Source organism: Equus quagga, chromosome 7, assembly GCF_021613505.1.
Source record: "Equus quagga isolate Etosha38 chromosome 7, UCLA_HA_Equagga_1.0, whole genome shotgun sequence".
NCBI lineage: Eukaryota > Metazoa > Chordata > Mammalia > Perissodactyla > Equidae > Equus > Equus quagga.
The window spans coordinates 59,707,041-59,734,740 of NC_060273.1; positions in this window are offsets into that span (position 1 = coordinate 59,707,041).

Sequence of the window (27,700 nt, forward strand, 5' to 3'; positions counted from 1 at the left end):
CTAGAGTGTATAGGAAGGGGCTGGGCTATACTCAGTAGGGAATCTACCTGAAATATATTGGTAAGAAATGATACTAAGATGTATATGAAATACAGCAAAGAAAGATGAATATGGGATCAGGTACAACAAATCAAGCACTTCCCTACAGGCCTCAGTTTTCTCATTTGTAAAATCAAGGTAGCAATCATACCTATCTCAGAAAGTTGTCCACAGTATTATATGACATAACACATGTAAAAAGTTTAAGTGTCTGGAATCCAAGGAACATATCAATAAATGGTAACTTTCATTGTTATAATAATAATGTAATACTTATAAATTTAGGAAGACAGAGCCTATGATGTTTGGTACAGTGATGCTCCCATCCATTGAAACTAAGAAGTGCCCTATTTTCCTAGAGGTTCTAAAATTGGCAAATGCTACATTCCACTCTGGTGCAGTCTTGCAGAACATTCTACTGAATGTTACATAAAGATGTGTTAATTTTAGCTGGTACAGCTGGATATTTATTAAATGTAAGCATTTTATCAACAAGAACAGGAATTTCAAAACACATGCAGGCATTCTCTTATATAATTAGGACATGTAAGTTTTGACATTTCCCTTCCACATGGCTTATAAAATCATGGAATTTACATATAGATATATATATACACACACACACTATGTATATAGTTTATATGTAAATGTATAATATACACACATATCACACATATATGTGTGATATACTAAGTTCTGTGGGAATCAAAAATGGCATAATATAGCCACTAAAAGGCACGTGTTAGATACATGAAATGATTGTTGAAGACAACACTATGTGTAATAAATTGCTAATTTTCTGCAAGAGAAAACGAGAAAAAGCCTGCTAATAACAAAATTTTAATTTTGTGATTGAAAATCATAGTAAAAAGAGCTCAATATGAGAGATCCATGGTGGCTAGAATAACCTAAGAAGGTTTCATGAGGAACTGGAACTTTATTTGGGCTTTGAAGCACAAATTGGTAAAGAAAAATGGAGGCAGCAATTTCATAAAGCAGAAATGGTTTCAGAAAAGGATTACAGGAAATGTGACCATATCGAAAAATGGGGGAAATGATAACCATCCATCTCCAAGGGCAGCTGGGTAGGTGAGACATCTAGAAATGCTTTCAATTCCTGGAATTCTTGTTCAAGCTCCCTAACCACCCCAAATAAGGGCAGGGCTGGCAATCAGTAAATGACCTGAAAACCTAGTGCTATTATCTTTGTCATAACTTTACCTTGGCTCTTTCTGTTGTTTTAATCTTTAATTTATGGGTACTGTACTTTGACTTACAGTGGAAAAAGAGAAATGAAAACAAGTGAAGTAAGAAAATCAAGTTTAATCTTAAGCCAACCATACCTTCTTATGTCTTCTCTCAAGATGTTCAGGCTCCTTCTCTACTAATTGGCCCTAATATATGTAATTTGACTGTTCAGAATGTTTTTGCTGGAGAAGGAAAACAAATGAAGAGCAAAATGCAGATGTTCAAGTATCAAGCCTCATTAATTAGACATGTATTAACTAATTCTAATAGACTACTTGCTGTGCCTCAAGGGATTGATGGAGAGGCTAAAGAGGTTTTATTTTATGTCAATCTGTCCTGTTTTCCTAAGTTTTATGATAAGGTTCAAACAATATTATTCTGTAAATGTTTCGATCTGGGATGGATAAAACATCATCATTTTCTCAAGCTTAGTCCTTTGCTCATGCAACTAAAGTTTTTAAATATGCACTTATCCTTGTATCACCTTCATTATTTTTGCCATACCTACATATCAAAAACTTGTCCATTACTCGATATTTCTCCTTAAATCAATTTTATGGTTTATTAAATAAATGTATTTTTAAGGAAAACTTTATATCAAGAATAACAGTAGAAAGCAGGTATTGTTTGCTCTAATAGAAAATAGGTATTATGCAGGTATAATAAAACCAAAATATTATTAAATCTAGCTACAAATATGGTTACTTCCTGAAGATCTTGAGTCAAAAGCCCTCACTCTCTTAGTTAAATAGCAAGATTTGTAAAAGGAAGAATGACAGAACAAAAAGGATATACATTTCTCATGTGATTTGATATTATTCAATGCTATGTCCAGGCACTGTGTAAAACCATCTGGCTGACCACTGGTGCTCTGAGACACATTAGTGAAAAGAAAAGAAGGCAAAAGTGATATCAGCCCATTGTTGCCCGACTGGGCAGTGACACAGTTCTGTTTTGCCTACCACAGCTCTGTATTGTCTTAAAATCCTTGTTCTCTACTCTGACATGGGTCTTTTACACGTAAATAATTTTTACAAGATTATTATTGCACTATCTCACTATTATTTTAATGTCCTATAGCATTTTAACCTTATTAAAACTGGTCCATTAATTTATTCACTGAGTCATTGAACAAGTATTCATTGAGTGTCTACCAGATGCCAGACACTTTGCTAGGTACCAGGAACTCAGTAGATGAACAAAACAAACAAACAAGAAATCCCTGCCTTCATGAAAACAAACAACTAACAAAAAAATAGATATATATAGACATGTACATGGATACTGATCACTGTTATAAACGAATATAACCTAGGAAAAGGGTATAGGGAATTTATAAAAAGGATAGGCAAGAAAGGGCTCAATGAAAAGATGATATTTGATTTAAGGCCTGAATGAGATGAGGAGTAGAATTGATACATGGATGTTAAATATCTTGGAGAAGAGTGCTGCAGGCAGAGGAAAGAGTGGACAGAAAACACTTAGGTATACTCAAGACACAGCAAAGTTATCAGTGCAGCTAGAGTAGAGTGGCAGAGGGAGAAAAGGATATCAAATTTATGAAATCTATCAAATCAGAGAGACAATGAAAGACTAGATCACACAGGGTATTGTAAGGCATTGGGTGGATTTTGGCTTTTACTCTGCATGAAATCGGTAGTCATGTAAGGTTTAGGAATGATGTTTTGAGGTACATTTTAAATGATCATCAGACTGCTGTATAAATAATATTTTACTGTTAAGAGACTGTAAGGTAGCTAAAGATGGGAAACAGTTAGATGGCTATTGCATCTAAGCCAGGGAAGACTTGGACCAAAGTGGTAGTGGATGTAATGAGTTTTCTGAATATACTGGAAACTAGAACCAATAAGATTTTTTGGCTGCCTGAAAGTCAGGAATGAATCCAAAGGTTTCGGCCTTAGCAACTGGAAGGATGGCATTCCCATTCACTGAGATGGAGAAGATTGCAGGAAGAGCAGATTTTGGTGGAGGGTTGGGTGGGATGGATAAAGAATTCAGTTTGGGATATGATAATTTTGAAATGTCTGTTATTGGATATCCATGTGGAGAGGTCAAGTAAATGGTTGAACGTTTAAAGATGAAGTTCATAGGAGGAATTTGGATTAGAAAACTAACTTTAGGAAGTATTAGCTTAAATATAGCATTTAAAATAATGAGACTAGATGAAATCCGCAAGGTGATGAACATCGATAAATTACAAAAGAGCACTCAGGAGTGAATTTTCTTTACTGGTTGGGGATATGACATGAGATGAGCAAAGAAGATGGAAAGGAACAAGTAAGACAGGGGAAAAACTAGGAGTATGTAGTGTCCTAAAAGCCAAGCGGATAAAGTATTCAATGAGGGTGGATGAAATGTTAAATGTGCAGAAAGTTCAACAATGATGAGGTCTGAAGTTTAAATATTCTGTTTGATAACAGGAAGGTCGTTGGTCACTTTGACAATAGCACTTATAACGGAGAGTTGGAGATAACAGACTGATCGGAGGGGATCAATAGAGAATAGATGAAGAGGCACTGGAAAAAAGAAGTATATAAAAGTTTCAGAGAGTTTGGATGCAAATGAGAATGGAATATTGTTCTTACTTGGAGAGGGAAATGAGCTCAAGATAGGGTTTGTTTTATATGATATTTTAGATGACAATGTACATGTAAGCTGAGGGAAGACTTCTAGAAGAGAGAGAAGAAATAGAATGATGTGAGGAAACTGCTGGATCAATATCCTTGAATAAGCAAAAGAATATGGGATCTAGTGCGTAAATGGAAGGGTTAGTTTTTATAAGAATATGGACAGCTCATCTGTAATAACAGGAGGAAACAGGAGGAGCATGTGGGCTCAAGTGGTCTCTGTTCCATAACTGTGAATCATTCTCCTAGTTTGCACAAGTTATGTAACTTCCAGTGGCCTTTTTGTGCTCTCTGTGTCCTAGCATACCTTCCAAGACACAGATCAAATTGTCCTCTCTTAGAAGCTTTCTTCAGTAACAACAGTTCACAGTTTGGACTGTCTTTCTTGACTTCAACAACACTTAGCAGCTGATACAACATATTTCAGTATTTAACATATAAAGCCTTGTTTTGTCATTTGTTTCCAGGTTAATTGCTGAAGATCTCTGCAATGTGTGTTTACACAAACACCTTGTGAACTCATATGCATTTTGAACCCCACTTAAGTCACTGTTTTTCTGAGGAGCCTTCTGTGACTCCTCCTCAAGAGTTAAATCCTTTCCTCCTTTTGCCTAGCATATTTAGTCCATATCATTATGATACCAAATCTCAAACTCTGTTGCAAATGTACCTCTTGATCTCCCCTATTGACTCTTTAGGATAGGAATTGTATCTTATTTATGTTTGCATTTCCACCTATAAGTAGATCATCTTACACATCATGGGTGCAGAGTTTATGAATTAAAAAGTAAACAAATCATAGCATTATGCTTAGTGTATGAGTGTGCACTGATTGGATCAAATTAAATTACTGTTCCGCACAATTTGAAATCATTATGACCTTATGGGTAGTAAAAGTGGTGAATTAATTTCCTAAGAAATTATTAAATGGAATTTAAACACAGAAGGAGGATGACATATCTCTGACATGAAGCAGAGTATGTGTATCATTGTTTATTATAATAAATGTAAGTCTTATTGATGGTGGTCTCAGTCAAGGAACACATCATCCTTGGGCATTTACAAATAACGTTTTGTTTTTATTGATGTTTATGTTGTATTCTCTTCTGTGCAGTTCTTTTTTATATGGCCCTCCAACTCCCTCATTTAACAGTTAGTCTGCTGTTCCAATTTCACTTTGTTCATTTCGTTGAACCACACTCTTGACAAAAGTTTATTATTACTGCTCCATTATAGTGGTGTCATAATATTAGTATGGGCTAATATAATGTTTTCTACCTCCATTTTATGTCATGATAAAAATTTTTTAAAGAAATTAGAAAATTGGAAAAGGAAAAATGTTTAGAAAAGAAAAACACAAGTAGATTCCATCTTGTATGCCAATGGAATTCTATGAATAGTGGATTATTGATTGAGATTTGTGAGGCAGCTTCAGGCTCAGTGGGCAAGTTTATTGAGACAATTTATATCTGCCATACAATACAACCCTCTCATCCTTCTTTCAGTTCTTCTATTGAACTAAACTCTGGAGACATCTGGAGCCCCCTTCTCTTTTGGAGCCTTAATATATTAAAGATACTCTTACTACAACTTTTTGTTTTGCTGGAAAATTCTCCATTTTCAGGTATTGGTTTAGAAGTCATCCCCTCTAATCTAACCTGCACCTCCTTACCCATCCCTTTCTCACCACTGCCATTATTCTATCTCAATCACCACGTTCTTTTGAGAGTCTATAGTAAATAATGACTGGCATTTATTTTAGTGCTGAAATAAGATTTATCTAGCACAGTCCTGGTATACAGTTCACACTCCATGCATATTTTCAATGAATGAATATTGCGTAGACGGATAGATACACGGATGGATGGATGGATAGATGGTAAAAGTGTACATGGAGCACTCAGCCTATTATCTTTCACCATAGACTTAGAGTACATAAGGTTATTAAGTTACAGTTTTTTGTCAGTAAAGCAAAACAGGATATTTCCTAGCCTTCACTAAAAAGGATTTTTTTGAGGTGGGGGTTGGGGAAGGGAGGAAGGAAGAAATGGAAGTAGTAAAGTATTTTAAAAATTTGACCCGGGGTCCAGCTCAGTGGCGTAGTGGTTAAATTTGCAAGCTTGACTTTGGTAGCCCAAGGTTTTCAAGGTCGGATCCTGGGCGCAGACCTATGCATTGCTCATCAAGACACACTGTGGCAGCATCCTGCATACAAAATAAAGGAAGATTGGCATAGACGTTAGCTCAGTGACAATCTTCCTCAAGCAAAAAGAGCAAGATTGGCAACAGATGTTAGCTCAGGGTCTGTCTTCCTCATCAAAAAAAAAAAAAAAAATAGAATAAAATAAACTGAGCCAGTAGTTTGTGAACTGGAAGAATTCACACATACACACAAATCCAGATACCTGGTCTCTCCTGGGCAATCTATAGTTATTTCAACACAGGATTCCATTCTTACTGGCAACAGTGAGTTGGAGTCTGGGCCCTGCTGCCTCTTTAGATGAGACAGCACCATCCAGTTTGCCATTACCAGCAGGCCAGTTTATTTAGACAAACTATCTGGTAACTTCAGACATTTACATTTGAAATTAATCAAATAGTGTATCTAAGAACTCTCTTTTAAATAGAATCTCAAGACTTCTATTTTCCTTATTCCCCATTTCTCTATGCGATTGTGTTATGTCAAATGGCAGCAAAATGTCAGAAGGGAGAAGGACTTCTGAAGATGGCAGACTCTTTCTTCCTCTAGCGGCACTGCATCAAATTTATTATCAGAGCTTGAAACACTCTCTACTGCAAAAATTACAGTTAATATGAAAATGAAGCAGTACAATTACTTTTAATCATTGAAGACAAATTTACAACTAGTTCCACGATACTGATAAATGTCTGATTAAGCTATAATAACATACAATTGAGAAGAGGGGGCAAAAAATCTAAGATTAATCATGAGCCAAAACCCCAGATTGAGTTTGTTTATACTAAAAATCGCTTTTAAGAGAATTTTTTTAACTTTTTTTTTTTTGAGGAAGATTAGCCCTGAGCTAACGTCTGCCGCCAACCCTCCTCTTTTTGCTGAGGAAGACTGGCCCTGAGCTAACATCCATGCCCATCTTCCTCTACTTTATATGTGGTACGCCTGCCACAGCATGGCTTGAGAAGTGGTTCATAGGTCCACACCCAGAATCTGAACTGGAGAACCCTGGGCCACTGAAGTGGAACGTATGAACTTAACCACTGCACCACTGGGATGGCTCCACTCTTAAGAGAATTTTAATAGTTTCCTTTTCTTCTGAATTGAGTTTAAAAAAAAGTTAGTTAATTCTCAGGTCACCACGTTTATTGTTTTGCACTTCCAGTGGTATGTGACCAGTTTGATGAGAGAAAAGGAAGATATTCTATAACATTAAAGTGATGTATGTTGTCTTGCCCATGATGATAGGAGGCTCAGAATGAAAGAGCTCTTGTATGTAAGCCTAACTAATGGTTCAGTTATCTGTTGTGTGATGGTAACTGATGATCAAAACAAATCTGTGAGTTTGCCTTCAATCTTTTTAAGAGCCTATTGAGGTAGAAATAATAAGTAAATGAATAGTGAATCTATGAGTTCTTTCTACCATGCAAAGGGACTAAATAATTTTTGTTACTTTATTCTCTTTTGCTAATAAAGGACAAAGGGAATTTAGCCAGTGGGTCCAGGATTGTCCTTTAGAAAGCTTACTAACTTTACTCCCAAAATAAAACCAGCCTCACTCCAAATGTTAGCTCTACAAGTCAGGTGTGTCTCTAACCTTCAATGTAGCCGTAAGATCTAAACTACCACATGTGACTTTTTGAGCATGAACATCAACATTGTCTAAGTTCTCTTGACTATAAATCAACAGCACCAGCTAGCCAATACTTTCACAATAGAACTGGACCAGAATTACATTGATATTCAATTCATTCACTGCTACACATGTCTGGATACCCAAAATACAGAGATGTTACTCAGATGTCCAAATAATCATTGTATACGTATATGAAAATGTTCCATTTCATACACTTTTCAGGATTGACTAAATCATAGTTCAAAATGTCTAGAAAATACTACTGTCGCAAGCTGTAACCTTATGAATTAGATTGATCTTTTGGGTCCAAGGCCCATTGTGAAATTAGGGAGCCATGTCACCAACAGTACTGACTACTCTGGCTATAGATGTACATATTCTAAAGAACATGGTATCAAGTAGAAAAGTGACATCGGTCTATACCCACATCCAAGGGCTGGTAAAAACCGTCGAATTGAATCATCATTCTCTTATCTCCTTTGTATATATATTTTAATAAATGTTTCTAAAATATATTTGTAAAAACTCAAGTAATAAAGACTATTTTCCTGTTTTTCATTGATGTTAAAGGGAGGTGAGAAATAAATCATTCTCATATTCAATGACAAAGACTTTTATAATACTAGCTCAGTAGCTATAAATCTGTTGACAACATATTCATATCTCTAGCTATATATTTATCTATATCATATGGTTAACATGTATTGAGTACTTTTGTATCAGACATTGCAGTAAGTGCCTGGTATGAACTGTTCACAAGTAATCCCATTTGTTATGTAATATTATATATGATATCTGCAGATAAACAAGCTTGTATAACTTATCCACATCTAGTAGGCAAGACATCCAGGATTTTATCTCAGCTCCATCTGAATCCAAAGTGTATAGAGGAACACTATATTGTCTTAGGAGAATATAGGTCTACACATATACGAACACACAAACTTACGCAGACACATACATATGTACATACACACATATTCACACACACAGAAATGCACAGGTAAAATATAATTGATGGGAATTATTACACATGAATTATTGAGAGTATATAAAATGAGCACTACATACATGTATGGAGTAATTACCTAAATTTTCATAATCAAGCAGAGTTCTAGTACTAAACTCATCATCTTCCCTTCAGTCTTTATTGCCTCCTCCTGAAAACTCTATTTCTACTTTTGTCATCACAAATGTTATCAGCTATCCAAATGAACATTCATAATCCTTATTAATTCTTCTATCTCCCTCACTTCTCATATCCAATCTCTCACTCTATATGCATCATGCCTTTGTTGAGGCAAAACCTCCTTCCTACTTGTGGGCAGCTGATTCTAATTGCTTATTTTTTGACACTTTCACAAAGTGCCATATTCTTAGAGAATCCTTGCTAATATACTAGCAGATAAGTTTGAGTTACTGATTCTTTTAGAGAAATTTGCATGTTATTCAAAGATCTTTCAGACTAAAACAACTTCAAGAACTAAATGTACACTTTTTTCCCATGAAAATGTTTTTTTGTCAGAATTTGTGCTGAGTCTTGAACATTTCAACTATCTGTTCCACAGTTTATATATTTCACCTCTGTATTAAATATTGTCATCATCTTTCTGTGACAGGCAAGAATTTCTCTGGCACAAATTTTGAAAAGGCATTCTTTTCATTATGCAAGGCTTGGCTATCTAGTTGTAGTTACCAGTCCATTCTGGGACAACGGGTACTTCAGAATTGAACCAATCTGTCAAACCCTATTCCAATTTGAGATCGTTTCTTCATCAATGACTGTGAAAACTTGTTTGATAGAAAAATGTCAAATGGTGCCTTTGAATATCCTACACAGAATACCTAAAAATAAATACGTATTTTATTGAGTACATTTAATATACTAAAGAGAAACTCTTAAATATGGATGAGTCTTTATGAAGGTTTGAAATCTTAGATTTGAACAACAAAGGAATTCTTACTATGCAGCTGCTTCTGAAGAGAGCTTGACTGTATTTAAAAACAGCAACAGGAGCAAGAAGAGGTATAAATGTCCTTAGATGACCATAATGGGGCCATGAAAATAAATCTATGTTTGTTTGATATATCTGTCTTGTCAATTTTCAAAGCTTAATGAATGGGGATTTGGTGTATTTCCATGTTGTCTGCTTTTGACAAAAGTGTCTCTTTTTTACTTTCCCTTTCATAACAGGATCCCTGCAGTTAAAATTCATTCTGGATAAGGGAAAAGACTTCAAATATTAAGGAAATCATGAGTTCAGGAGCTTCTATATTAGGACATTTTATTTGCTCTTCCAGTAAGATTTTGCTTGAGACACAGGCCCAATCAGGCTTTAAAGGAGTCTACGAATTTCTTCTGACTCAAATATGAGTTGTAAGCATAGGTGGAGCACCTGCTGGCTTGGAACCTGAGGGAGCAGAGTAATGGAGGTGACTCTGTGGTGTTTCAGAAGAGACTTCAACCACCTATGCCTTTGTATGGAGTTTGTGTTCTGTAAATTGACTGGATCTTTAACATCTAGACTATTTACAATTCTTAGAGCAATGCTTGATAAGTCCTCGCTAACACCGGTATAGAATCTATATGTTAGTTTGTTGAAAGGATAATGGCTTGACTAAGAGTCAAAATTGGTGGGCTCTAGGCCTAATGCCCATATTGACAAGTTCTATTAACCTCTGGCAGGTGGCAATTATTATCTGTCTCAATGTCATCTCTTGTCAAAAATGATTAACATACACCTATTATGGACTGGAGTGCCTGTGAGAATTAACTCTGAGGTACAAAACTCTTTAAGCCTCTTTTGTTCTGACATGTGAAGTCCCAGCCTCCAGCTCCACATACATATAAATGCTATACTAAATTAGAAATAAATGAACCAGAAATATAGAGCTGAGTTCAAGAGGAAAGAAGGGGATTTCACTTTGGGGATGACAACATACCTGCTTTCCAGAAAAACAAGAAAACTTGGTGAAAACAAAAAAACAATCACTTAAAGTCTTTGGAAATTGTACTAAGTGCACACAGATATGGAGAAACATTTATTTGAGAAAATATACTAAAACTCAGTGAGAACAGCAAGAGTCTGGCATTTGAGCCATGACCCATTCCCCACTTCTCCCTCCAACTGTCTGATGGAAGCTCCACTCTACATAAGTGTATGGGTGGAGGTGGTCAAGAAATTGGGGCTTCATCTCCCCTCAGCTCCCAATCAAGGCTTACCAAATCTCACTGGAAGGGACAGGCTGCCAGCCAGCACTTCTCATCTCCCCCAACTCTGAGTTGAAGAGGCTAAATTCATGGGAAATGCAACTGAGAGTTCGTGGGCTCCCTTCCTCCAATCAGCCCTACTCATAGGACAGGGGCAGTACCCAAGACATGGAAGGCCGATAATATTGGAACTTAACCACCTTGCCCCAGCTCAACTTTAAGGCTGAGGTTTCATGCAGGAAGACACAAGCTAAGAAGACTAGAGGTTACTGTTCCTCTCAGAGTGCAGTATAGTTTCTCAGATAGTTGGCTCAGGAGGAGAGGTAGTTAATAAGAAAGGCAACTACAAAGCTCTCACAGTATGAACTGACTTTATTTGAAACAAATATAAGTAAATTAAAGCCTATGATCACTCTCAAAGAAAATAGCTCCTCTTAATTATACACGGTGTGATATTTAATGATGGATACGTTATTATTCTTTTGTCCAAACCCACAGAATTTACAACACTTAGAGTGAACCTTAAGGTAAACTGTAGACTTTGAGTGATTATGATGTGTAAATTTGGTTCATCTTTGGTAAAAACAAAAAATGTAACATTCTTGTGACTGATGTTGATAATGGGGGAGGCTGTACATGTGTAGGGACAGAGAGTATATGGGAAGTCTCTACCTCCCTCCCAATTTTGTTGTAAACTTAAAACTGATCTAAAAAAATAAAGACTTAAAATATAAAAAGTTATATATAACAAACTCTAAAAATATATACTTGCTCTTCTTTCTTTTCTCAGCTTTATTAATAGGTATAAAATAAGTATAACAATGTATGTTGGGTTTGTAACATAATTAGACACACTATGTATAATAATAGTGCAAAAAGAGAGAAGAAAAAGCAGAGTAATACGGAAATAAATGCTTCTATATTTCACTAGAATTAAGTTCGTATACATCTGAGATAGATTCTAATATGTTGTATATTTTGAGACCTAGAGGAACCCCTGAAAAATAACTTAAAAAAAAGTGAAAAAAGTCATTGAAGGAATTAAAATGTTACACTTGAAAATATTCACTTAATGCAAAAGAAAGTACCAACAGAGAAACAGAGGAACAAAAAACCTATGAAACATATAAAAAATAAGTAAAATGGTAATCAAAAATTCAAATATATAAATAATAGTGTTAAACGTAAATGGATTAAAAAATCTAACCAAAGTGTAGAGATTATAAGACTGGATAAAAACAAAACAGATAAAACTGTGTGTTGTCTAAAGCCATACTTTAGATTAAAGTAAAAGTATGAGAAAAGATGTAAAAAGTAAAAGCATAAGATAGAAAAAGATGTCACACAAACTGCAACCACAAGAATACTGGAGTGTCTAAACTAAAATCAGCAAACTTGACTTTAAAATTAAAAGAAAGGTAACTAGAGATAAAAAGAAATATTTTGTAATGAAAAGTGGGTCAATCCATCAGCAGGTTATAGCAATTATAACCATTTAGGCAGTAAATAATGGAGTCTCAAAATATATGAACCAAAAGCAAACAGAATTGAGGAGAGAGATTGACAATTTAACAATAATGGTCAGAGATTTAAAGACCCACTTTCAATAATGGATAACCTATCTAGACAGAAAACCAATGAGGAAATAGTGGACTTGAGCAACATTATACACAAACTAGACCTAACAGACATATATATATATATATGATATATATAACAGACATATATATTTATATATATATTAAGTATATTTATAAATATATATCAGCCCTCCCAACAACAGAATACACATTTTTTCAAGTGTACTTGGAACATTCTCCAGGGTAGATCATATAATAGGCTATAAACAAGTCAATAAATTTAAAAATATTGAAGTCATAAAAATTTTTTTTTGGCTATAATAGAATAAAACTAGAAATCAGTAACAGAAGGAAACCTGGAAAACTCAAAAACATATGGAAATTAAACAACATACTTATAAATAACCAATAGGTTAAAGAAGAAATCACAAAGGAAGAAAAAATAAATGGGGCCAGCCCCGTGGCTGAGAGGTTAAGTTTGCGCACTCTGCTTCAGCAACCCAGGGTTTCGCTGCTTCGGATCTTGGGCACATTCTCGTCAGGTCACACTGAGGTGGCATCCCACATGCCATAACTGGAAGGACTCACAGCTAAAATATACAACTATGAACTGGGGGGATTTGGGGAGAAAAAGCAGAAAAAAAAGAAATCACAAAGGAAATTACAAAATACCTTGAAACTAATGAAAATAAAGACACAACATACCAAAACATATGGATTGCAGCCAAAGCACCACTTAGAGGGAAACATATAGCTGTAAATGCTTACCTTAAAAAAAGAAAGATCTAAAATCAAAAACTGAATTCTCAACTTTAGGACAGTGGAAAAGGAAGAGAAAACTAAACCCCAAACAAGTAGAAGCAATGAAATAATGTGGATTGGAATGAAAATTAATGAAATAGAAGAGAAAAAATAGAGAAAATTCAATGAAATAAGAAGTTGGTTCTCTGAAAAGATCAACAAAATGAACAAACATTTAGCTAAACCAAGCAAGAAAAAAGAACACTCAAATTGCTAAAATCAGAAATAAAAGTAGAGACAAATCTACCAACTTTACAGAAATAAAAATGATTATAACAGAATAGTATGAGCAAATGTAGGCCAACAAATTATATAATCTAGATGAAATGGATAAATTCCTAAAAAGATACAATATACAAAAACCAATGAGAAAGTTGCCAAGAGGCATTTTAGTCCCTGATTTCCAGTTCTGCAGAATCTTTAAGATAGACTGCTTAATGAGCAAAGCTCAGTAAGTATAAAATTGAATATTGTCTCACTGGCAGAGCATGACCCTCTTATTTTTTACTTATTTATTACTTTTTGTTGGTCCTAACCTAGACCGTTGCATGTCTTTGCATGTTAGACCCTTGGTGAATGTGTAACAGTGAAAAGAAATATGGGAATGCCTAAAAAGATCTGAAATAAATCAACTGAGCCATTTTCTTTGCCTGATATGTGTGAGATTTCTTTTGAATCAGTATATTTTGGTTAATAAGAATAATTGTTAGCTAAGTGGCAGGTGGTTAAGTTTATACTATTACTTTTAATAATTTCAGAATAAAACTGGTCTGGGTGGATGAGAAAGAACAAATAATCAGCCCCAGGTAAACAGAATAGGTCTTCACTTTTGGACAGAGATGTCTCCATTCATTCATTTTGAAACAATTTTGAATATCCATCATATTAGAGGCACTCTTACTAGTTAATAACATCTCAATTATGATGAAGACAGACTGCACTTGTCCTCTTGGAGCTCACAGTCTGGTGACGAGTGACACCATGGACAAATGCCCTCTTCAGATCACATATATTGTATATAATGATAAGATATTAATGCTGGAATGAAAAATCCTTTATTTCTCAAGTTTATTAAGAATTTGAGTACTCGAGTTTCTATAAAAAAAATTGTTTGAGACACACTCCATTAAATGTTGTTTCTCAATAGGCATTTTTCCAAAGAAGATATTCAGATGGCCAATAAGCATATGAAAAGTTGCTAAACCTCATTAGCCATCAGAGAAATAGAAATCAAAATCACAAGATATCACTTTACACCAACTAGGACGGCTATAATAAAAAAGATAGATAATAATAAGTCTTGGTGAGGATGTGGAGAGACTGGAACCATCACATACTACTGGTGGGAATATAAAATTATACAGTCTCTTTGGAAAAGAGTCTGACAGTGCCACAAAATGTCTACCATAGAGTTACCATTTGACCCAGCAATTCCACACCTAAGTACATACCCAAGAGAAATGAAAACATATGTCCACTCAAAAGTTTGTACATAAATTTTCGTAGCAGAATTATTCATAATAGATGAAAAGTGGACACAGCCCAAATGTCTATCAGCTAATGAATGGATAAAGCAAATGTGGCATATCCATACAGTGGAATAGTATTAAGCGATAAAAAGAAATTAAGTACTGATGCATGCTGCAACATGGACTAAACTTGAAAACATTATGCAAAGTGAATGAAACCAGTCACAAAGGACCACATATTGTGTGCTCTCATTTATATGAAATGTCCGGAATAGATAAAGCTATAGAGACAAAAGTAGATTAATTGTATCCTATGGCTAGAGGAAATGAAAGGATTGAGGGGTGATGGGTAAGGGGTAAGAAGTTTCTTTTGGGGGTAATAAAAATATTCTAAAATTGATTGCAGCAATAGATGCAAAACTCTGCATTGGATTGGAAAAGCCATTGGATTGTTTACTTTAAATGAGTGAATTACGTGGATATGTAAAGTATATCCCAATAAAACCATTTTAAAAAAGTAAGCAAAGAAGGGAAATTTTATATACCAGGAAGAAGAAAGAATCAAAGCCAGAATCATGAGCAACAGCTGACATTATATGGCCCACTGGAGTATCATAAAATTATATAGACTGCAGAAGTTGAAACTTCAGAAGGCAAAGAAAATAAGAAAGTGGCCTCAGGCTTGTGCATGATGGGGAGCAGTTTCTGAGACCCCTGCCTAAACCGAAAACTAAAATACTATCCATTGTATAAGATAGTCTAGCATGTCTCCTCTCACTGGTCTGGAGATGTGCTACAGAGGGGCACAGTTCGAAATAAGACTTCTAACCCTATGTATCATGAGGGCGGTAGGTCAGAATTAAGCACTATTCACAGAGTAGAAACATTGTAGGTGGGGAAACCAACAGAAAAACTCACCCAGAACCAATAATTCCATGTACTCAGTTGAGGCAATGCAGACTCATTCCTCAGAGAACTGTTGCCTTCACATTCGAGGGCATGAGCATCTCTTGCGGGGCAAAACTGTTTGAAAAATTAAATAAATACCTGTTTCTGAACACGAATTTACTGTTAGGAATTGTAAAATACAAAAGATGATGAGTCATCAAGAATTTCCCAAATTCTACTAAAGAGAAATTTCAAATGCCAGCAAACATGGGTGACATATCACATGGAAGCAACATAAGATTCTATGGTTGTTTTCTTAAAGTGATTTTATAACTTTATCCCATACGTCATGAGGAATGACCTGTGTGATTCCGGTGCTCCTGGACATGGCATAAACCAACCTTTCTTTTTACTCTCCACTGAACTCTATCCTTCAGCAATTACTGTCTAGCCTTGGTCTTCAGCTTTTGCCTATAATCTAACACTTCCCAAGAACTTTGCTTACATTCTACTTGGTGATTTCCCTCCATTTTAACATACTTTTGATGACTCCTCTCCAAACTTTCAAAGCTCATTTCCTGCTCTGAAGGTTACCAGATCTGTCCAAGCAGACCTTTATCCCTCTCAGAATGCCATAACTCTTTTGTTACCCCTCATTGCTTAGAACGTACCTTGGTGTACTCCCACTGGAGTTGTATTTATGTCTGTCTCATGCTGTAGATTACACATTTCTGGAAAGTAGGCACAGTTTTTAATCATCCTCCTTCTCTTCTCCACAACTTCAACCCTGCCATGTACACTATACAGATCTGCCACAGTTCAAGACAAAAACAATAAACATTGAAAGTCTAGGAAAGAAAATAAAAATGCTAAAAAAAGACAATTTAAAAAATGTTATAGTCCCTTACCTGACTAAGATTCCCCACAACTGTCAGGAAGATTTGTAATAGCAACAATGAATACCTTGTTGCCTTTAGCAAGCTGAGAAAAATCGGGGAAAATATACCCCAGAGAGCAATAGCAATAATAATAGCTAACAGGCACCATGCTAAGCTTCTCATGCCTTGTTTCATGTGATTCTCACAATATTTCAGCTTTCTATCTTATAAATGAGACTCAGACAGTTTAAATAGCTCACCTATGCTTTTTCAGCTAAATGGCGATGGATGTCAGATTTGAACCCAGGTCTGTCTGATTTCTTAATCACTTCAAAAAGTTATGTTTTTGCTGGTATATTTACCAATGCAGAAAACCCCAAAGTTACGCTATGGTGAAATGTAAATATTTGCTTGAGTTTCTGATTCCTTATCTGGGTCAATTTACCAACACAAATCAAAACAGTGATGACTCCCAGATGAGCTCAATTGCTCAGAATGTATTATGACATGGTATTTCCGCATTTTCTCCCCTTCATCTATCTAGGACCACACCAATTTACTTTGATGTTGCATTAGTAATCAGAGATTTTGGCAGCTTCATCTGTATTATACAAATGTCCTTTTATGCAATGATAAGGTGAGAAAATGATGATTACAGGATGTCTGCAGTAATACACACTCACAAACTGGAACATCTATCAAGTGTTGCCATATCCTTAATTAAAAATTTTCATGGATTTATAGAAAAATGCTTGCTGGTAACTAAGATAATCTTTCACCTTCCTTGGCATATGTTACTCACAGTCCTGATGCATGTTCAAAGAATAATGGAAAAAGTTATTTTTAAAAAAGGTGAAGGAAAAAATTCTTTAATGTGTTGTTAACAAAGCATTTGTCAAAAGTATATATATAAATGGAGTATGGTTTAATCACCAGTGTGGCATAGAAGATTTGTACGTTTAACTTGGAAGGCCAGATTTAAATGCCAGCTTTGCTACTTAGTAGCTATGTAATCCAGAGCCAGTCACTCAGTGCCTGGGCACCCTTTTTAAAAATTAATAGATAATTATATTTGCTTCACAATGTTTTTCAAAGAGATTAAATGAGTTAAATTAAGGAAAAAACCATAGTTCAATATCTGAAATAATAAATATTAGTTAATTTTGATAAAATCTTTGATGATATCTTTTTAGAAGAGTTCCACAGCAAAAATAGCCATTTATTGATGCCTATGAAAGACATTAAATATATAATATATGTAATTTATATATGAGATGTATTTAAATATAATGATAAACATATAACTACAAATAGCATATATAACTATGTATAACAATCACACACACATATATGTAATCACTTTAAAGAGATAAAGAGATTTTAATGTAGTTATTAAATGTTCAGGCTTTTTAAAAAATTTTACTGAGGTCATAATAGTTTATAACATTGTGAAATTTCAATTGTACATTATTATTTATCAGTCACCACATATATGTGCCCCTTTACCCCTTATACCCAGGCCCAGCTCCCTTCCCCTCAGGTGACCACTAATCTGTTCTCTTTGTCCATGGGTTCATCTTCCACATTTAAGTGAAGTCATGTGGTGTTTGTCTTTCTCTGTCTGGCTTATTTTGCTTAATGTAATACCCTCAAGGTTCATCCATGTTGTTGCAAATGGGACAATTTTGCCTTTCTTATGGCTGAGTACTATGTCACTATATATATGTGCTGAATCTTCTTTATCCGTTCATCCATAGAAGGGCACTTGGGTGTTTCCACATCTTGGCTATTGTGAATAATGATGCAATGAACATAGGGGTGCAAAAGTCTCTTTGAATTGTTGATTTCAAATCCTTTGGATAAGTACCCAGTAGTCATATAGTGGGATCATATTGTATTTCTATTTATATTTTGAGAAATCTCCATAATGTTTTCCATAGTGGCTGCATCAGTTTGCATTCCCACCAGCACTGTATGAGGATTCCGTTTTCTCCACATCCTCTCCAATGTTTGTTTTTTGTCTTGGTAATTATAGCCATTCTGACAGGTGTAAAGTGATATCTCAGCGTAGTTTTGATTGGCATTTCCCTAATAACTAGTGATTTTGAAAATTGGTGTGTCTGTTGGCCATCTGTAAATCTTCTTTGGAAAAATATCTGTTCATATCCTCTGCTCATTTTTTGATTGGGTTATTTTTGTTGTTGTTGAGTTGTATGAAGTCTTTATATATTTTGGAAATTAACCTCGATGTAGTCCCATTTGTTTGTTTTTCCTTTTGTTTCCCTTGCCTGAGTAAACACAGAATTTGAAAAGATGCTGATAAGACCAATGTTAAATAGTGTTCTGCCTATATTTTCTTCTAGGAGTTTTATGGTTTCAGGTCTTACGTTCATGTCTTTAATCCATTTTGAGTTTATTTTTGTGTACGGTGCAAGATAATAGTCTACTTTCATGCTTTTGCATATGGCTGTCCATTTTTCCCAACACCGTTTATAGAAGAGACTTTCTTTTCTCTAAGGTATGTTCTTGACTCTTTTGTCAAAGATTAGCTGTCCACAGATGTCTGGTTTTATTTCTGGGCTTTCAATGCTGTTCCATTGAACTGTGTGTCTGTTTTTGTGCCAGTATCATGCTCTTTTGATTACTATAGGTTTGTAGTATATTTTGAAGTCAGGGATTGTGATTACTGCAGCTTTGTTGGTTTTTTTCAGGATTGCTTTGGCTGTTCAAGGTCTTCTGTTGTTCCACATAAATTTGAGGATTCTTTGGTCTATTTCTGTAAAGATTGGGATTCTGATTGGAATTGCATTGAAACTGTAGATTGCTTTAGGCAGTATGTAAATTTTAACTATGTTTACTCTACCAATCCATGAGCGTGGAATATCTTTCCGTTTCTTTATATCTTCTTCAATTTCTCTCAGTAATATCTTACAGTTTTCAGTACATAGGTCTTTCACCTCATTGGTTAAGTTTATTCCTAGACATTTTGTTCTTTTTGTTGCAATTGTAAATGGGATTGTATTCTTTTTTATTTTTTTTTGAGGAAGATTAGCCCTGAGCTAACATCTGCTGCCAATCCTCCTCTTTTTGCTGAGGAAGATGGGCCCTGAGCTAACATCCATGCCCATCTTCCTCTACCTTATATGTGGAACACCTACCACAGCATGGCTTGCCAAGCAGTGCCATGTTTGCACCTGTGATCCCAACCGGTGAACCCCGGACTGCCGAAGCAGAACGTGTACCCTTAACCGCTGTGCCACCGGGCCAGCCCCGGGATTGCAATCTTGACTTTTCTTTCTTCTGCTTCATTATTAGTGCATAGAAATACAACTGATTTTTATAAGTTGATTTTGCACCCTGTCACTTTGCTGTAATTGTTGATTATTTCTAATAGTTTTCTGATGGATTCTTTAGGGATTTCTATATGCATAGAATCATGTCATCTGCAAACAATGAGAATTTGACTTCTTCCTTTCCAATTTGCATTCCTTTTATATATTTTTCTTACCTAATTGGTCTGGCCAAAATGTTGAATAGGAGTGGTGAGAGTGGGCACCCTTGTCTTGTTCCTGTTCTCAGAGGGATGGTTTTTGGTTTTTCACTATTGAGTAAAATGTTGGCTATGGGTTTGTCATATATGGTCTTTATTATGTTGAAGTACTTTCCTTCTATATCCATTTTATTGAGAGTTTTTATCATAAATGGACGTTGGATCTTGTCAAATGCTTTTGCTGCATCTATTGAGATGATCATGTGATTCTTATTCCTCATTTTGTTAATTTGGTGTATCACACTGATTGATTTGCAGATGTTGAACTAGCCCTGCATCCCTGGTATAAAATCCACTTGATCATGATGTATGATCCTTTTAATGTATTGCTGTATTCCATTTGCCAATATTTTGTTGATGATTTTTGCAACTATATTCATCACTGACATTGGCCTGTAATTTTCCTTCTTTGTGCTATCCTGGCCTGGTTTTGGTATCAGGGTAATGTTGGTCTCATAGATTGAGTTAGGAAGTGTTCTGTCTTCCTCAATATTTTGGAATAGTTTGAGAAGTATAGGCATTAGATCTTCTTTGAATGTTTGGTAGAATTCACTGGGGAAGCCATCTGGTCCTGTACTTTGGTTTTTGGGAGTGTTTTGATGACTGTTTCAATCTCTTTATTTGTTATTGGTCTATTCAGTTTCTTTGTTTCTTCTTGATTCAGTTTTTGGAGGTTGCGTGAGTCTAAGAATTTCTTGTAGGTTATCCAATTTGTGGTTATATACTTTTTCATAGTACCCTCTTATAATCCTTTGTATTTCTGTGTTATGTGTTGTAATTTCTCCTTTTTCACTTCTAATTTTATTCATTTGAGCCTTCTCTCTTCTTTTCTTAGTGAGTCTGGCTAAGAGGTTTGTCAATTTCTTTTATTTTCTCAAAGAACCAGCTCTTAGTTTCATTAATCCTTTTTACTGTTTTTTGTTTCTGTTGCATTTATTTCTGCTCTGATTCTTATTATTTCCCTCCTCCTGCTAACTTTGGGCTCTGTTTGTTCTTTTTCTAATTCTGCTAGTTGTAGTTTAAGATTTCTTTTTTGAGGTTTTCCTTGTTTATTGAGGTGGCCTGTATTGCTATAAATTTCCCTCTTATAACTGCGTTTGCTGCATCCCATGAGAGGTGGTATGTTATATTTTCATTTTCATTTGTCTCCAGCTATTTTTAATTTTTTCTTTGATTTCTTCATTGATCCACCGGTTGTTCAGTAGCATGTTCTTTAGTCTCCACATATTTCTGATTCCCCAGTTTTTCCTTGTAGTTGACTTCTAGTTTCACAGCATTGGGGTTGGAAAAGATGCTTGAGATGATTTCAATCTTTGTAAATTTATTGAGACTTGCCTTGTTTCCCAACATATGGTCTATCTTTGAGACTGATTTGTGTGCAGTTAAGAATAATGTGTATTCTGCTGTTTTTGATGAAATGCTTTCTATATGCTATTAAGTCCATCTGATCAAGTGTTTTATTTAAATCCACTATTTCCTTGTTGACTTTCTGTCTGGATGATCTATCCACTGATGTGTGGGGTGTTGAGGTCCCCTACTATTATTGTGTTGCTATCAATTTCTCCCTTTAGATCTGTTAGTAGTTGCTTTATATACTTTGGTGCTCCAGTGTTAGGTGCACATATATTCATATGTGTTATATCTTCTTGATGGAATGTCCCTTTTATCATTATATACTTCCCCTCTTTGTCTCTCATTGTCTTTTTTCTTTTTACTTTTTATTAAGATTATGGTACTTTACAACATTGTGAAATTTCAGTTGTGCATTATGTCAGTCATGCTGTAAGTGCACTACTTCACCCTTTGTGCCCACCCACACCCTCCTTTCCCTTGGTAACCACCAATCAGTTCTCTTTGTCCACATGTTTAACTTCCACCTGTGAGTGGAGTCGTACAGAGTTCATCTTTCTCTATCTGGCTTATTTCACTTAACATAATACCCTCAAGGTCCATCCATGTTGTTGTGAATGGGACGATTGTATCCTTTTTCATGACTGAGTAGTATTCCATTGTATATATATACACCATATCTTCTTTATCCAATTATCTGTTGATGGGCACTTAGGCTGCTTCCACATCTTGGCTATTGTAAATAATGCTGCAATGAACATTGGGGTGCATGGGACTTTTGGAATTGCTGATTTCAAGTTCTTTGGATAGATACCCAGTAGTAGGATGGCTGGGTCATATGGTATTTCTATTCTTAATTTTTTGAGTCATCTCCGTACTGTTTTCCATAGTGGCTGCACCAGTTTGCATTCCCACCAACAGTGTATGAGAGTTCTTTTTTCTCCACAACCTCTCCAACATTTGTCACTTTTTGTTTTGGATATTTTTTCCATTCTAAGGTAATATCTTATGTAGTTTTGATTTGCATTTCCCTGATTATTAGTGGTGATGAACATCTTTTCATGTGACTATTGGCCATCTGTATATCTTCTTTGGAGAAATGTCTGTTCATGTCCCCTGCCCACTTTTTGATCGGGTTTTTTTATTTTTTGTTGTTGAGCTGTGTGAGTTCTTTATATATTATGGAGATTAACCCTTCGTCAGATATATAACTTGTAAATATTTTTTCCCAGGTAGTGGGTTGTTTTTTTGTTTTGATCCTGTTTTCCCTTGCCTTGAAGAAGCTCTTTAGTCTGATGAATTCCCATTTGTTTATTCTTTCTATTGTTTCCCTTGTCTGAGAAGCCATGGTGTCTGAAAAGATCCTTTTGATACTGATGTCACAGAGTGTACTGCCTATATTTTCTTCTAGAAGCCTTATGGTTTCAGGTCTAATCTTTAGGTCTTTGATCCATTTTGAGTTTATTTTTGTGAATGGTGAAAAAGGATGGTCAATTTTCATTCTTTTACGTGTGGCTGTCCAATTTTCCCACCACCATTTGTTGAAGAGACTTTCTTTTCTCCATTGTAGGCCCTCAGCTCCTTTGTCAAAGATTAGCTGTTCATAGATGTGTGGTTTTATTTCTGGGCTTTCAATTCTGTTCCATTGATCTGTGTCTCATTGTCTTTTTTAACTTGAAGTCTACTGTGTCTGAAATAAGTATGACAACAGCTGCTTTCGTTTGTTTTCCATTAGCTTGGAGTATCATCTTCCATCCTTTCACCCTGAGATCTTTGTCTTTAGAGCTGAGATGTGTTTCCTGAAGGCAGAGTACTTTTGGTTCTTGTTTTTTAATCCACTCAGCTACTCTGTGTCTTTCAATTGGAGAATTTAATCTGTTTACATTTAGAGTGATTATTGATATATGAGGGCTTAATACTGACATTTTATTCCTTGTTTTTTGGTTGTTCTATGTTTCCATTGTTTCTCTTCTTTTGTATTTCTGACTGCCATTTCATATTGGTGGTTTTCTAAGGAGGTTTTCTCTCTTTTTGTGAATTGTGGCTCTGCTTTGATTTTTTGTTTAGTGGTTACTATGAGGTTTGTATAAAAGATCTCATAGATGAAATTGACCATTTTCTCATACCCTCTTATCTCCATAGCCTAAGCAGTTTTCTTCCCTTTCTTCTTCCCCTTCTTATTTATTGTTGTCACAAATTATTCTGTTTTGTGTTGTGAGTTTGTGACTAAATTGAAGTGTTTATAATTACTTTGAAGCTTTTCTTCCCCTTATCTTTTAATTTATAATTGAGTATATGCTGCCCTATTTTGATGGAGAGCTGTAGTTTTCTGATTTTCTGTATGTTTACCTCCTTGCTCAAAGCTTGGTAGACCTCTGCTTTTTTGCTTCCAGTGTGAGGGCATCTTTAACCATTTCTTGTAGTGGAGGTCTTGTGGTGATGAACTCTCTCACATTTTGTTTATCTGGGAAAGCTTTTATTTCTCCATTTTATCTGAAGGATAGTTTTTCTAGATAGAGTATTCTTGGCTGTAAGTTTTTGTCTTTCAGTATTTTGAACATATTGTTCCATTCTCACCTAGTCTGTAGAGTTCCTGCTGAGAAATCTGCTGAAAGCCTGACAGAGGTTTCTTTGTAGGTTATTCTCTTCTGCCTTGCTCCTCATAATATTTTTTATTTGTTATTGACTTTTACCAGTTTTACTATTATATGCCTTGGAGAAGGTCTTTTAGCATTCATGTAATTAGGTGTCCTATTAGGTTCATGTATTTGTGAATCTGGTTCTTTCCCCAGGTTTGGGATGTTCTTAGCTATTATTTCTTTGAACAAGGTCTCTCCTCCTTTCTCTCTCACTTCTCTTTCTAGAACATCTATAACCCTTATGTTGCTGTTCCTAATTGAGTCAGATATTTCTTAAAGAATTCCATCATTTTTAAAAAACCTTAGTTCTCTTTCTTTCTCCACCTGTAGCATTTATATATTTCTCTCCTCTAATTCACTAATTCTTTCCTCCATAACATCGGCTCTATTTTTTAAGGATTCTAGATCATTTTTTATTTCATTAATTGTGCTCTTCATATCCAGAATTTCTGCTTGGTGGTTTTCTATAGTTTCAATCTCTTTGGTGAAGCATTCCTTCTTCTCATTAATTTTATTCCTGAGCTCGTTGAACTGCCTTTCTGAGTTTTCTTTTAGATCATTGAGTTTCTTTATGACAGCTATTTTAAATTCTCTGTCATTTAGATTGTAAATTTTCTGTGCCTTCATGGTTGCTTTCTGGAGAGTTGTCATTTTCCTTCTGCTCTAAATTGTTGCTATAGGTTCTCATGGTGTTTAGTAACTGAATCTTTTTTGTCAGTGAATTTTTTGTAGCATTAAGTCACAGATTCCCCCTGCTACCTGCACAGGGAAGCAAGAGCTGAGTTTCTGATACTACCCTATCTGCTGGAAGTCGTGGGCATGCTATGGGCACTTGCATCAGCCTGGAGAGTAGACTGTGCTTGGTGAGTGGGGCTTCCTCAAGGGGTCTGAGCCTGGGTTACTCCTTGGGATTTGAGGGGCATGTTGGGCTCCCCGACTGCTGAGAGAGTGATCACAAATTAGCTAAGGGCCACTGCCACTTCTATGTACAGTTGCCCTGGGGTGCATTCCCACTTTTGGGGTGCAGTGGTATTATGAGATCTTCCTTGGGACAGGAATGTGCATGCTCTAGTGCATAGATCTTCTCCCTCCTCTTGTGGTCCCACCAGCTGCTGTGGTTCATGGGAAGTGCATCCTTACTGGGACTGAGCCAGGGCCATCTTTGGGGCTTCAGGGGTATGGGAGGCTCCCTCACTGCCAGGAAAGCACTCCACAGCAGCCTAAGGGCTGCCATCACCTCTTCCTACAGTCACCCCGAGGTGCACTCCCACTTTCTGGGCTCAGCACTACTATGGTCATTCACACAGGTTGGGAGTGTACTCTCCCTCATGCATAGCTCTGCTGCCACCCCTTCTTCTGGCCCCACAGGTCACTATGCTTGGTGGGCAGAGCTTCCTTATGGGGACTGAGCCAAGGCCACTCCTTGGAGCCACAGGGTGACAGTGGGCTCCCCCACCACTGGGACAGTGACCAGGAGCTGGCTAAGTGCTGCTGCCACCTCTTCCTACAGTCGCCCTGGGGTGTGTTCCTGCTTTTAGGAGGCAGGAGTACTGAAAAGGCTGAAAAGCATTCTTGAATGTGCACAAGGCTGCCAGGAAAGGGCAGGGAATGCTCACATATCTCCACAACTCCCAGAAGGCCAGTTAATGCACCTCAGATGTATAGCTGCGTGGCTCTCTCAGGCGTCCTGTTGTGCTGTGTGCATTTCCTCTGATGGTCAATGAATGTCCATTTAGCTGTAGTTCAAAGTAGGAGAAACGAAGGGAACAGTTTTCTCTACCCTTTTGCTGACATCACTCCTAAATGTATAGACTTTAGAACCAGCCTGTTGGGTATAAATACAGCTCTCCCACCTACCAACCTTGTGACTTTGAGTAAGTCACCCAGACTTTGAAAGTTTTAATTTCCTCTTCTATAAAATGGGCATATTAATAGAACTTACCTCATTGTATTTTCTGAAAATTAAATAATATATGTTTAATATAGTGCTTTGTAAATAGTGAACAATCAATAGATGCTAAGCATTTCTATTATCTCCATTTAACCTATGAGGAAACAGTTTCTGTCAAGCTAAGTGTCTTGCCTATGTTCCTACAGGTATAAATTATCAGAATCAGAATTTGAATTGGCTTCTAACTCTAAAATTCAAACTGTTTTTCCTGCAACATGCAACCATTGATATTCAGCTGATTTATCTTCCTCATTCATGGAGTTTTCTCTTTGTGTCCTCATATATCTGAAGCCTACATGACTATCTTCCAGTAGAAAATGTTTTGTGTATCACTAGTACAAAAATCCAAATCTTTATATGAAGGGATTCAAATTCACTTTTAGTTGACTCTTTCTAAAAATTATACTTGAAACCATTAGAAGGGTCTCAGTGTGAGAAGAAAATCATATAAGAATGATGTTAATGCAATATACATTGACAGTAAGCATAATTATTAGGATCCATTGTAAAAATATGCATGGAATTTGCATATAAATAGTTTTCATTAACAAAATAACATGAACCAGTAATTATATAGTGATTTTGCATTTACTATTATTAGAATTTATAAACATTATGTCATTTCACACTTACAAAATCTTTGTGAGGTAGGTTAGAGAATTGCTATTATAAACAGTAAAGAAACTATGGCTCAAGGAATTAACAGGGTTAGGCCAATATTGCAGAACTAGTAAGTGGTGGAGCTGAATTTGAACCCTCGCTGCCTGACTGTGGGGGAGCACCCTCAGGGCATCACTATCACCAAGTCCAAGCATTTTAGGCAAAAAATAAGAAATGTTTTGCAACTCAGTCGCATCCAATTTTAATAGTGGTAAATTTTTTGCCCCCTAACTGACATTTACTTCAAAAATAAATAGAAAATCAGTGGCATTTGAAATAAAGAGCAGTCATTGTTCTTTATACTAGACATAATGCTTATTTAATGTTGACATAATGGAGATAGACTAGTGTAGGGTGAACAATTGTTATTGCAAGGCATCCAGAAGATATTTGTGTATTTCAAATGAGGCTTCAACTGTACAGGCTCCCTGTGGCCACCAGTGGGAATAAACCATGACATAAACTGATGAAGTGGGAAGATTGTATGCATGTGTTTTATTCACCTTTAATGAGAAATGTTTTTGTGTCATCACCCAGACTTTACATGAAGGCTGTTACTTGAATTTCTCCCAGCCAATAATATCCTTTCTGTGTATCTATTAATACCTTGGTAAAAACTAAATAACAGTAAGAAAATAAAATGCTGTGTGGTATGTCCTCAATCCTAAAGATCCAGTGGCATGGAAAAGAAAATATGATTTGCTTCTCAGCACACCAAAGACTCTGCTTATCAGAAAGAAGTTCCAGACAGCTGACTGGAGATGACTCATAAACTCTGACCATCCCCAAAGGGAAAAACCTCACTTTATCAAAATGACAGCTAGATAGGCCATGTGCTTGTCTGTGCTATGATTTCTATGCCATGGCTTTCAGTTTTCTAATCAAAGTCTTTTGAGCTTGTTGCCCTCCACTCTGAAAATTCTGGTTCTATTTATATCTACAAGTTATCCACATGGAG